The sequence below is a fragment of the Triturus cristatus genome, chromosome 2_2, assembly GCF_964204655.1.
Source record: "Triturus cristatus chromosome 2_2, aTriCri1.1, whole genome shotgun sequence".
In the NCBI taxonomy this organism is placed as follows: Eukaryota; Metazoa; Chordata; class Amphibia; order Caudata; family Salamandridae; genus Triturus; species Triturus cristatus.
Genome location: NC_140582.1, coordinates 229,071,049 through 229,083,598, shown reverse-complemented (window position 1 = coordinate 229,083,598; position 12,550 = coordinate 229,071,049).

Here is a 12,550-nt window from a genome sequence, read left to right as displayed (position 1 = left end):
ACAATGGCGGGACGGCTGTACCCACGTGGCAAAGGCCTGGGTACGGCCCGCGCAAGCATTCCACAGCGTGGGTACGGATATGTACGGACCGTACCCCCACCCGCGTATGCATGGAGCGTACCCCCCACCCCAACCGTGTATGTACGACCCGTACCCTCACCCGCGTACGTCTGGACCGTACCCCCCACCCCAACAGTGTAAGTATGACCCGTACCCTCACCAGCGTATGCATGGAGCATACCCCCACCCCAACCGTGTATGTACATACTGTACCCCCACCCCAACCGTGTATGTACGTACCGTACCCCCACCCCAACAGTGTAAGTACGACCCGTAATCCCACCCGCGTACGTATGGAGCGTACCCCCACCTCAACAGTGTAAGTACGAACCGTACCCCACCCGCGTACGTATGGAGCGTACCCCCCACCCCAACAGTGTAAGTACGAACCGTACCCTCACCAGCGTATGCATGGAGCGTACCCCCACCCCAACCGTGTATGTATGTATCGTACCCCCACCCCAACCGTGTATGTACGTACCGTACCCCCACCCCAACAGTGTAAGTACGACCCGTAACCCCACCCGCGTACGTATGGAGCGTACTCCCACCCCAACAGTGTAAGTACGACCCGTACCCTCACCCGCGGACATATGGAGCGTACCCCCCACCCCAACAATGTAAGTACGACCCGTAACCCCACCCGCGTATGCATGGAGCGTACCCCCACCCCAACCGTGTATGTACGACACGTACCCCCACCTCGTATGCATGGAGCGAACCCACACACGTGTATGTTCTAAGCGTACATATTGTTAAATAGGAGGGGTGTGTGCAGAGTCCTCCCAGCAGTCCCCAGAGACAGGAGGGGTGTGTGCAGAGTCCTCCCAGCAGTGCCCAGACACAGGAGGGGTGTGTGCAGAGTCCTCCCAGCAGTGCTCAGACACAGGAGGGGTGTGTGCAGAGTCCTCCCAGCAGTGCCCAGCCATAAGAGTGGTGTGTGCAGAGTCCTCCCAGCAGTGCCCAGACACAGAAGGGGTGTGTGCAGAGTCCTCCCAGCAGTGCCCAGACACAGGAGGGGTGGGTGTAGAGTCCTCCCAGCAGTGCCCAGTCATAAGAGTGGTGTGTGCAGAGTCCTCCCAGCAGTGCCCAGAGACAGGAGGGGTGTGTGCCTATCACTCCCAGCAGTGCCCAGAGACAGGAGGGTTGGGTGCAGAGTCCTCCCAGCAGTGCCCAGACGCAGTAGGGGTGGGTGCAGAGTCCTCCCACAAGTGCCCAGACACAGGAGGGGTGGGTGTAGAGTCCTCCCAGCAGTGACCAGTCATAAGAGTGGTGTGTGCAGAGTCCTCCCAGCAGTGCCCAGACACAGGAGGGGTGGGTGTAGAGTCCTCCCAGCAGTGCCCAGTCATAAGAGTGGTGTGTGCAGAGTCCTCCCAGCAGTGCCCAGAGACAGGAGGGGTGTGTGCCTATCACTCCCAGCAGTGCCCAGACACAGGAGGGGTGGGTGCAGAGTCCTCCCAGCAGTGCCCAGACGCAGGAGGGGTGGGTGCAGAGTCCTCCCAGCAGTGCCCAGACATAGGAGGGGTGGGTGTAGAGTCCTCCCAGCAGTGCCCAGTCATAAGAGTGGTGTGTGCAGAGTCCTCCCAGCAGTGCCCAGACACAGGAGGGGTGGGTGTAGAGTCCTCCCAGCAGTGCCCAGTCATAAGAGTGGTGTGTGCAGAGTCCTCCCAGCAGTGCCCAGACACAGGAGGGGTGTGTGCAGAGTCCTCCCAGCAGTGCCCAGACACAGGAGGGGTGGGTGTAGAGTCCTCCCAGCAGTGCCCAGTCATAAGAGTGGTGTGTGCAGAGTCCTCCCAGCAGTGCCCAGAGACAGGAGGGGTGGGTGCCTAACACTCCCAGCAGTGCCCAGACACAGGAGGGGTGGGTGCCTATCACTCCCAGCAGTGCCCAGAGACAGGAGGGGTGGGTGCCTAACACTCCCAGCAGTGCCCATGGAACGCAAAGGGTGGAGCAGCCACAGATACCATGCCCACAAATGTCAGTCAGGTGCACAAAGACCCTGCAGTACATGTACCACATGTGTGCGAGGCTGGGAGTATACGCATGCATAGCGCCAAAAAGAAAACATGTCCACATGAAGTCATGTCAATAGTCCACATACACAAGTACAATGACTACCAAGGATGCCACGAATGATGCAGGTGGAGACATCGCTCAGCATGCATGTGCAAAGTTGAAGGAGTCCGTCACACACCCAGCTAATGTACACACAGCTCAGCGCTAAATATTGGGGACACCATCTGCAGGGAAGATGTCAGGGTACACAGAGGAAGGAATACACCTTGGGACAATTTCACCATGCAGTAACTGCTTACATGAACAGAGAAACCTAGCTAACACCGTGTGATGGCACACAGATACCAGGGTCGCCCCTATGACCAGCACACTACTACATTTCCCACACACCCAACACATGATTACCACCCAAAATAATGTAGCAGCCCCACCAACAGCAACATCAGAAAAGCAGTAGTGTTCAAAGGAAACAAAAATGGCTTTAATCAGCATGATCTTAAATGGTGTGTTCGTAGAAAGTCCAATATTTACAAAGCCCATAGGGCAGTCCATGAGTCACAGCTGGACGGGGGACACAGTGGGACGCGTGTCCCCCAGCTTGCCTGCACAGTCAGACTCCTTCGTCTTCCACAGCGGGGAGGGCATCATGTTGGGGGGAAGGACCAGGCACCGCAGGGACAGGAGGGCGAAGGGTAGGCGTTGTGGGTGCAGGGATGGAGGACTCCACCACAGGGGGTGGGGCAGGGCCAAAGGCGGAGGCCAGGATCTCGCTGCACACCTTAGCAAGGTCCTCCAGCGTCTCCCCTGCACCCGAAGGAACCACAGGCCCCAAGGAGGGGGGGGGGCGGAGGGATGGGTCGCAGCGCCACTGGGGGAGGGTGTGGACAGGGGGGGGACTCAACCACCCTGACCGGGGACTCCCTTGACCGCTTGCGGGGTGGTGTCACAGTGGGGCTCAGGGACAGAGCGGCCATGAAGGAGTCCTTGCCCGATATGTGGCCAGGAGAGCTGAGGAGAGGGGATTTGGAGGGAGTGGATTGGGTGGAATGCGGACTCCCACTCTGGCTGCGTGTCTTACGTTTGCCCCCGACCCAGTGGGTGTGCCTACCTCACCCTGTGTGTGCGTGCCAGGAGGTGTGCGTATGACCTTCCCTGCTGGTGTGGTGCCTGTGTCTGTTGTGGTGGGTGCATGCTGACGTCTGGGTGTACGTGGGACAGGCATGGGAGTGGGAAGTGTGGATGGGGCAGGGGTAGGGGGTGGGACATAGCGCTGCAGGAGACCCACTGCTGCAGTCAGTGTCGAGTCTATGGACCTCAGCAACTGGCGTTGGTCAGCCTGCGACGAAAAAATGCCCTCCAAGTATGCCTCCATGTTGTGCAGCACTTGGCTGTGGCCATGGAGGACATTAAGGATCGCAGCCTGACCAACCTGCAACTGCCGCTGGATGTCAAACAGACTCGGCATTGGCGGCAGCAGTGGAGACAGGGGCAGGGGGTGCGGTGCCTGGCAGGAAGGAGACATGTGGTGACCGTGGACGTTGGGAAGGGACACGAGCAAGTGGGAGGCGGCTGATGGCAATGGAGGGGGCGGGGTGCGATGTTGTTCCGCTGTCAGCTGGTGGTGCAGCCTCCGCCCACTCGGAGAGATCATCCTCGGACCCGTCGGCTTCATATTCGGTGGTGCCAGTGGACAGGTCCTCGGCCTCACTCTCCTCCGCCTTTGTACCACTCAATGTGCCAGCCACGATGTCAACGCTGGCACTGGTGCTCGGTCCCTCCGCTCCGTCTGTGCTCATGTCTCCCTCCGTGTCCCCCGACGATGCTGTGGGCAAGGTGAAGAGACAGCAATTAATCACACACCTGTATACATATGTCACATGAGTGCAATCTACATAGGTTACAGTGCATAGCCTGCAAAGAAAGATGAGTAACATCTACAAAACAAGGTACAGATGTAGGGCATGCAACACACAGTTGGTTGACCCACCATGCCAATGAAAATCCATGGAGAGCATGACACAATAGCAAATGACATGAAATGGAGTTTGACATAGGAGCCAGGCCCTGGGGACAATCCAGCACTGCATCTGCACCACACAGCGTTGCCGACAATAGGGATGAGGAGGGACCAAATCCATGAGCTTGAGGCACATGCTGCATAGGTAATACTGAAAACATGCCCAACATGACTGGCTCACTGCACCTTGAGTGTATGTCCAGCCAAACATCACACACTGGCCAGAACTAGCAAGGAGGTTTCAGGTTTTGACATGTAGGCTTGCCCCGCACCAACCACCCCCTACATGAGACAATTTGTAGAGACACAGGTGGCACTTACATCTCTTAGTCTGGGTGAAATACACAGAGGATGCATAAATGCAAGATTGGACGCCAAATACCCGAGGTGCGCCTGTCCAAATAATCATGTACAAATGGCCATCATCAGATGATTGTAACAAGACACACAGGCACTGGCCACTGTGACTATGAACAAGGAAAATCAGGTCAGGCTGTACAGTGGACACTTGTACTACATTTCACGTCAATATACATGGTGCCAGGGGAAAATGGCACAGAGCACAACCTATGCTGTAGACACTGAGAGTGTCCACGTTTTGTGATGACACACATGACACCTAGGAAAATATGACCCAGGGGACAGTAGTGGCAACACAGCTCCATGGTCCTGAATGGGAATGACTGAAACACACGCCACCATCCCTGCACTATGCGTATCGCACACTCATGCACATCATGTCACAGGCCACAACATAGGACATGCACGCTGTAAGGCACGACACTTGTGAGACTAACTCCCATGTCTGGACTCTGCATCAGTGCCAACTGACATGGAACCCACATGTACTGAACTGGACAGGGCACAGGCAAGGTCCCAAAACCTGTTACACACCACCCCCACACATGATGCTACAGGCATAGTTCATGTGGAGAAAGCGCCAGCCTACATTACCTTGTGAAGGAGTGACTACACACAGACCAGGGAACACATTGCAAGGAGGGGAAGGGAGGCAGGAGAGCACAGCTATACTGTGGGTAACTGGATCTGCACAGCACCTTTAAACCCTGGCAGTGTATCCATGCAACTGTGCACTTACAAATGCTGGTGAAACACAACAAGCACACATGTACCTACCCCCTTCCTGCTGCTGCATCTCCTGTAAGCACCTCTCCAAGTCTGGAAAGACCACCGGCAGCACACGCTTGTGGATGTGGCTCAGTCGGCGGCGCCCGCGGTTCTTATGGCTCTCAGGTGAGTCCCCCAGCAGGACCCGTGCGCTCCTCCGCGTCCAGCACCAGATATCCTGCCAGCGTTTCCTCACCTGGGACAGGCGCCGCTTCCGACCATCCGCACTCCTCACGGCGCTGACGGCGGTCAGCCATATCTGCTCCTTGGCAGAGGCGCTTACCTGTGAGGATGAACAAGTTACACTACATCAATACACCTGGCACATGTCACAGAGACACATATTAGAACACATTTGCTGTTTACAACAAGGCATAGTATGCATCCAACGCATTGCACCTTTGTCATAGGGACATGATCCTCTGGGGAAGGGCAAAAGTAGTACGTGCCATTGAAAGGACACAGGTGGAATGAGGGCAACTACACAATCAATGATCCAGGCTCACACTGTGCATCACAAGCTACACCAGGATAATGTGCAGCACCTCTAAGCAGTCACATGCCACAGGCCACTGACGCTACCGCAGCAGAGTACACAGACACACACAGGCACAGGACATTCACCTGCCATTGCCAAATGCAGCGACAAACCTCACTCTGCACATGTGCCAGTAGACTGGGGGGGGGCTCACAGGTGTGGGGCTGGCTCTGCACGTCAGACACACAGCACTGCTCCCTGCTCACATCACATGGCCAGGGTATATCCATCCCTCATGCAGCTGGGGTGCTACACTCCCCATATGCACCCACCCACATGACAGGGGACTTACACACACACCGATGTCCAGGGTACGAACACATCATGTGGACACTCTCAGCACAGGTACACAGAACTAACACACATCTGTGGGTACAGTCACCTGTCACACTGGGCTGACCACATAATCACATGAGGACTGTAGAGGCAACATTCCCAGGAGGATAAGACAGGCAGAATGTGGCATGCACCATGCAGTGATTGTCACAGTAAACACAATGCAAGTGAGGACGGCAGACATGCACCACTGCATGCTCTGGCTGGGAGACATCAGGCATTCCCCCCCCTGGGACCCCCCCTACAGTACATAGCATGTGTGAGACACCTGGACACAATGGCAGAAGTCACACTCACAAAAAAGGGACACAGTCTGTGCTAGTGGACTCTGCACTCACCTGATACCCTGATCGCCCATACAGCATGGGGTACTGTGGGAGGATCACATCCAGCAAAGCCAGGTTCTCCTCCAGGGTGAAGGGCTGTGACCTCTCCACAGACCTTGACATGGTTCCAGGGAATCAGTAGCAGCAGCTGGGTCGTGGAATCCAGAGATGTGCAGGCAAGTGCTCCCTCATGGGACCTGGCTGCCTTATATCTGCCTTGCTGGCCTGTTTCATGCACAGGAGTACAGAGTGATTGGTCACTCACATTTGCATCCTATGTTTCCTCCAATCCCTTCAAACCTAGCACAGTCAGTGGGTTCTTATTGTGTTTTTTTCTTCAGCATGATGTCAACCCCACAAACACATTGCAACAAAGTAGATTCATTCCAACTGACTTCTGATGTGCACCTTCCAGAACAAATTCAAACTTTAAACTTGGTCTCCATGACAACCAGCATGCATGTAGGCCTTAATACTTGTCCCTCATGTGTCCCCTATGTAATTTTGAGCTTCACACACAGGTACGGTGCGTTCCGGGGCCCTAGGGCACCCCAAATGCATAGCAACGGCCCGTACAGGCGTGTGTACGGTCCGTATCACTATGGGTGTCCTCGCGTATGCGTACTCATAGTGGTACGGCCCGTACACACGCCTGTACGTTCACTATCACTATGGGTGTTCTCGCGTATGCGTACTCGTAGTGATAGTGAGCGTACAGGCGTGTGTATGGGCCGTACCACTATGAGTACGCATACGCGAGAACACCCATAGTGGTACGGACCGTACACACGTGCGTACGTTCACTATCACTATGGTTGTTCTCGCGTATGCGTACTCGTAGTGGTACGGCCCGTACACACGCCTGTACGCTCACTATCACTACGAGTACGCATACGCGAGGACACCCATTGTGATAGTGAGCGTACAGGCGTGTGTACGGGCCGTACCACTATGAGTACGCATACGCGAGGACACTCATTGTGATAGTGAGCGTACAGGCGTGTGTATGGGCCGTACCACTACGAGTACGCATACGCGAGGACACCCATTGTGATAGTGAACGTACAGGCGTGTGTACGGGCCGTACCACTACGAGTACGCATACGCGAGGACACCCATTGTGATAGTGAACGTACAGGTGTGTGTACGGGCCGTACCACTACGAGTACGCATACGCGAGGACACCCATTGTGATAGTGAACGTACAGGCGTGTGTACGGTCCGTACCACTATGGGTATTCTTGCGTATGCGTACTCATGGTGGTACGGACCGTACACACGCCTGTACGCTTACCATCACCATGGGTACACATACGGCAGCACTCCCATAGTGATAGGGAACGTACACAGGCCCTCTGAGCGAAAGTACGGTGCCTTTCACACATCACAGTGGTGACAGGCAGCACACAGGAAGGAATAGGGCTGACATACTTGTCCATGGATGGACATCAAGGCATTGTCTGGGCAGTACTACATGTGTGGGGCACAGGTGTGAAAGGCTGTGATGTGGCACATTACTCCAGAGTCGAGAAGGCACCAGATGTATGATGAGTTGTGTACACATGTAATGTGTGACGGTGCAATGTGTGCCAGGCATGCCCTTGACTCCTTTGACATGTGTGCATGTCGTACTGCACACTTGGGATGAGCGTCACTGGCATGGCACGTACAACAACACACGGAAGTGTCCCCTGAGGCCCGGTACAGGGGTTACCACACCTGACATGTCACTACCCACGGTGCACGATGTAACTATGTCATGTATGTGTGGGGGATGTCCATTAGCTTGATGTTGGAGCTCCCTCAAAAGCTGCAGCTGTTGCAGCAACCAACATGTGTCTGTGTGTAGATTGACATGGCACACTGTTCCGCACACCATGCCACATGTGGTATCGGATGTGAGGTGCGTATGTATGCATGGGAAACGGAGTAGCGTAACAAGGACATGTCTGCATCCTCTCTATGAATGTGTGGTGAGTCATCACATGTACACCTTCATGGCAAGGTGTGTGGGCTGTCCTAGTGTAATGTCATGTGACCTGTGGCTCTAGTGTTCCGCTACCAGTCTCTGCAATCGACATCCTACTTCTGCTGATGTGTGGATGTATGTCACTCCTGTGTTGCGTCTGGCTGTTCACTTACACTGGGACACAGCTAATCCCATGCCATGGCATGTGGAGGTTCACAATCTCCGTGTGTAGCTGGGACTTGGCAGGAGTGTCACCTGGCAGCCATACGTATCCAGGGCATGTGGCACATACCTGACTCCGTATGTAGCATATGTGTATTGACAGATTAACATGTGCTCAGTACTAATAAATTGTTGTTGTGGTGCACTCACTCTTCCTTGTCACTTCCAAATTACTGCAGAGCGCCGCCTCTTCCCCGACCAATTCCGGACTTGGCTGCCATGCGGGAGAATGACTGTATCCGGTGCTACCGCTTCCCCCAACGGTTGATTCTGGAGTTGACGGCGAGACTGGCACCACACCTGCAACCGCTGCACAGGTATCCTACGGCACTGACACCCAAGCTGAAGGTAATGGCAGCCCTACATTTTCTTGCCACGGGTACCTTTCAAAATACCATAGCTCATGTTGGTGGCATGTCCCAGAGCATGTTCTGCCGTGTGCTGCATGATTTCTTAGAGGCCATGTTGATTCACCTGGATGACTTCATCCATTTCCCAACCCCTGAAATGTTGATTGGGGTCAAGCGTGGATTCTATGCCCTGGGAGGGATGCCCCATGTCATTGGGTCCATAGATGGGACACATGTGGCTTTGGTACCACCACAGGCACAGGAGGTAGCGTACAGGAATCGCAAGCACTACCACTCCATCAATGCCCTTGTGGTGTGTCTGTCCAACATGGTGATTTCACATGTCTGTGCTCGTTTTCCAGGATCAGCACACGATGCCTACATCATGAGGCGTAGCAGGGTGCCTGAAATGATGACGCAGCTGCACAACGAACGAGCATGTGTTGTTGGTGGGTACACTCTGGCAGTCCTGTATTTAACGCCATCTTCCTGTCTTACTGCTTCTCCTGTCCTACTTATGTCCATGTGCTTTCCATGTAGGGGACGCTGGCTATCCCAACATGCCATGGCTGATCACACCTTTCCGCAACCCCATCACGCCGGCCCAGCTCCGCTACAACACCGCCCATGGCCGGACAAGGCGAGTGATAGAGAGGACGTTTGGCCTCCTGAAGAGCCGATTCCGATGCCTCCACTAGACCGGCGGCGCGCTCCCATATGCCCCGGCGAAGGTCTGCAAAATCTTCATGGTCTGCTGCATGCTGCACAACATGGCAGTTGAGAAAGCTGTGCCACTCATCCTGGATCAAGATGATCAGGACCATCCACCCGTGGAGGACGAAGGTCTTGGCAATGGGGCTAGTGATGTGGAGGATGTGGTTCCGCAAGAGGACATCCGGAGTCGGCTCATACGCGACTTCTTTGCTTAGTGGTGAGTACCAGTGTCTGTGTGTGCACGCATTGGTCCCCGTGTGGCATGTGTTGCGATGTGTGTGTCCATCTGCATGTATGCCACGTGAGTCAGAGGTGTGTGTGGATGTGTCACTCGAGTGATGGTGCCAGTGATGAGTGTATTTCCGCAGTCATAATTGTGACCTAGCATGTTGTCATCCTTACATGTGTCGAGTACATGCACATGCAAGTGGCTGTGCTTTTTGTGGCTGACTTCTTGTGTGTCTCTCATCCCCAGGTACTTGCGCATGCCGTCTGCTGGTTGCATTGTTGTGGCACTGCTATTCCTGATGGACACGTCATCGTGTGCTGACTCAGTGTTACACGCACGGACAAGTTTGGAAGTCTCCTTAGGGTAAGGGATGCATCAGGGGTGTATTGGGTGTGGCAGTTGTTCATGATGTATGCACACTGCCCCTGTCGATGTTTGATTCCTCTGCAGACATGTCGCATCACCATGGTACACATTACATGCAGCTGGGTACACCTGAATAGATGGTCAGACTTGTTGACAGTCATCAGTGATGGGATTGTGGAATGTGATGATGGCATCAATGTGTGTTACACTGCCCTCCGACACATACGGTTTGCCTTGGCTTGACATGCTGTGGGACTTCCACATCAGCGGATCAATGGTGTATGGCAGTCTCTCCGTGAGCAGCAGGGGGTGTTTAGCTGTTAGCCGACACTTGTGTGCCAGTTCCATGGCTATCACGCATTTGTGCTGCAGAAGGGGGGTTCCAGTGTTGGACCCACATGTTACTCCACATGACCCGTTCATGTGTACTCCGAGTTGCCTCTGCAATCCCGAATACATGACTAATAAAGGTGTCCCTATGCCTCCAAGGTGCCTTTTCTCAGTCAATGCTGGTGTGTTGCCACGGTGCTTCCGGCATGTCTGGCATGGTTTTCCGTGATAGTGGCTATGTGTCTATGTGTAGAGTAGCAAGATGCAAGCTGTTTGTGTGGGATTAGACTGTGTATTGTGCATGTAGTCAATGACTGTGTGGGTATTGTGACATGTGCCATCCCCATGCATCCAACGTTGGCCAGGCCACCATTCACTGCATCCACCTGACTCAAGCTTGCAGGACATGGTTCTGCCACCTGTCCACACATACCTGGGTGTCCCCCAGGACACTCCACATGATCCCTGACCTCTGTGCATGGCTGTCGCTGTACTCAATATGTCTGTCGGCACGGTTGTGCGGCCACCCCCTCAGCTGGTTGGGCCCATCACGGGTGTGTATGGTGCTCCATGTCTGTCTTGCCTAATACAATGTGACCCATGTGTGTCCTGTGCCAGACTCAGGCCCCAGGGTGTGGATGGTTGCAGTCAAATGAGAACTCAGGCATAGTTAGACTTTACAAGACACATGTAAGGTAATAATGCAATCAGTAGGCATCTTCTCTTTATGGTGTGACTTTTTTATTTTGGTTGGGGAAGGGGGGGTGGGGGGTTTGACATGAGGGGCTTTCCGGGTGTGTGGAATCCAAAGTTCACTAGGGGAGTTGGTGTCCTTGCCATTTGAAATCCTCAGAGTCCATGCCACAGTCTTTGTCAACATTGGTCAGACAGTGACCAGCAAGTCCATGTGGCAGAGAATGTCTTTTGCTGCTGTGCTGCTGTTGCTCCAGTGGGCCAGGTGCCAGGCCAGGTGTCCTGGGAGATGGTACTGTTGCGCCGACCCTCACGGTCTTTTCCGTGGACGACCCGCCCTCCTGCGGGGACCCTCAGAAGCAGGCCGTGACGATGTTTGGGATGCTCCGTCGGATGTCTCCTCCTCCTCCTCATCCCTCCCTGTGGGTGGTGATGTTCTACCCCTTCTGGCACAGGGAGGGTTGCCCATGTTGTCGGCCATCCGACGGAGTGTACTGTGAATTCCCGTGAACACCGTCACGAGCTCAGCCTGTCTGTCCTCCATCCTCCGTTGGTGTTGCAGTAGACAGGCATGTTGCTCCGCATGTTGCTGGGCCTGCTGGGTCTTGATCTCATCGAGGGTCCCCTTCATATCGTTGAGGGTGGACACAACCTGGGCCATGCCCGTGGTGTCCTGCCGGTATGTGTCCAGGATGTTTCTGACATGGGAATATACCGGTTCCCCAGCCAACCGGTCGGGTTCGCGCCTCCGCCATCCTCCACTCCCACCACCCCTGCCCACTTGCACCTGGCCTGCCCTTGTGGGCACATCGGGTCTCCGGGACCCCTGAGGGGTGGCATTGGCGTTGTCGCCTGCCTCCTCCTGGGTGCCCGGGACACCGTGTCCCTCCTGGCCAGCCTGGCTGCATTGTGGTAGTGGGGCAGGGATCCTGGGTGTCTCCTGGGATGTGGCAGGAGTGGGGGTGGTGGTTGGCCCAGTTGTACCTGACGCAGGTGCTGCAGGTCGTTGGACACCAGAGGGGCCAGGTTGGTCGGGGTCGGGTTCGTCCACAGAGTGGTGAGAGTCGTCGCTGCCGGTGGCTCCGTCATCCTGCCGAGCCGGGTCCTGTGAGTCTTCCCCCCCAGTGTTGGGGGGTGATCCACGACGTTGACCTGTGTGTGAGAGAGACAATGTTAATTTTGTTCCAAGCAACATCCATGTTTCATTGGTTTCAAAGTTGGCACATTTCCTCTGGGAATTTGGATATGTCTTGCAT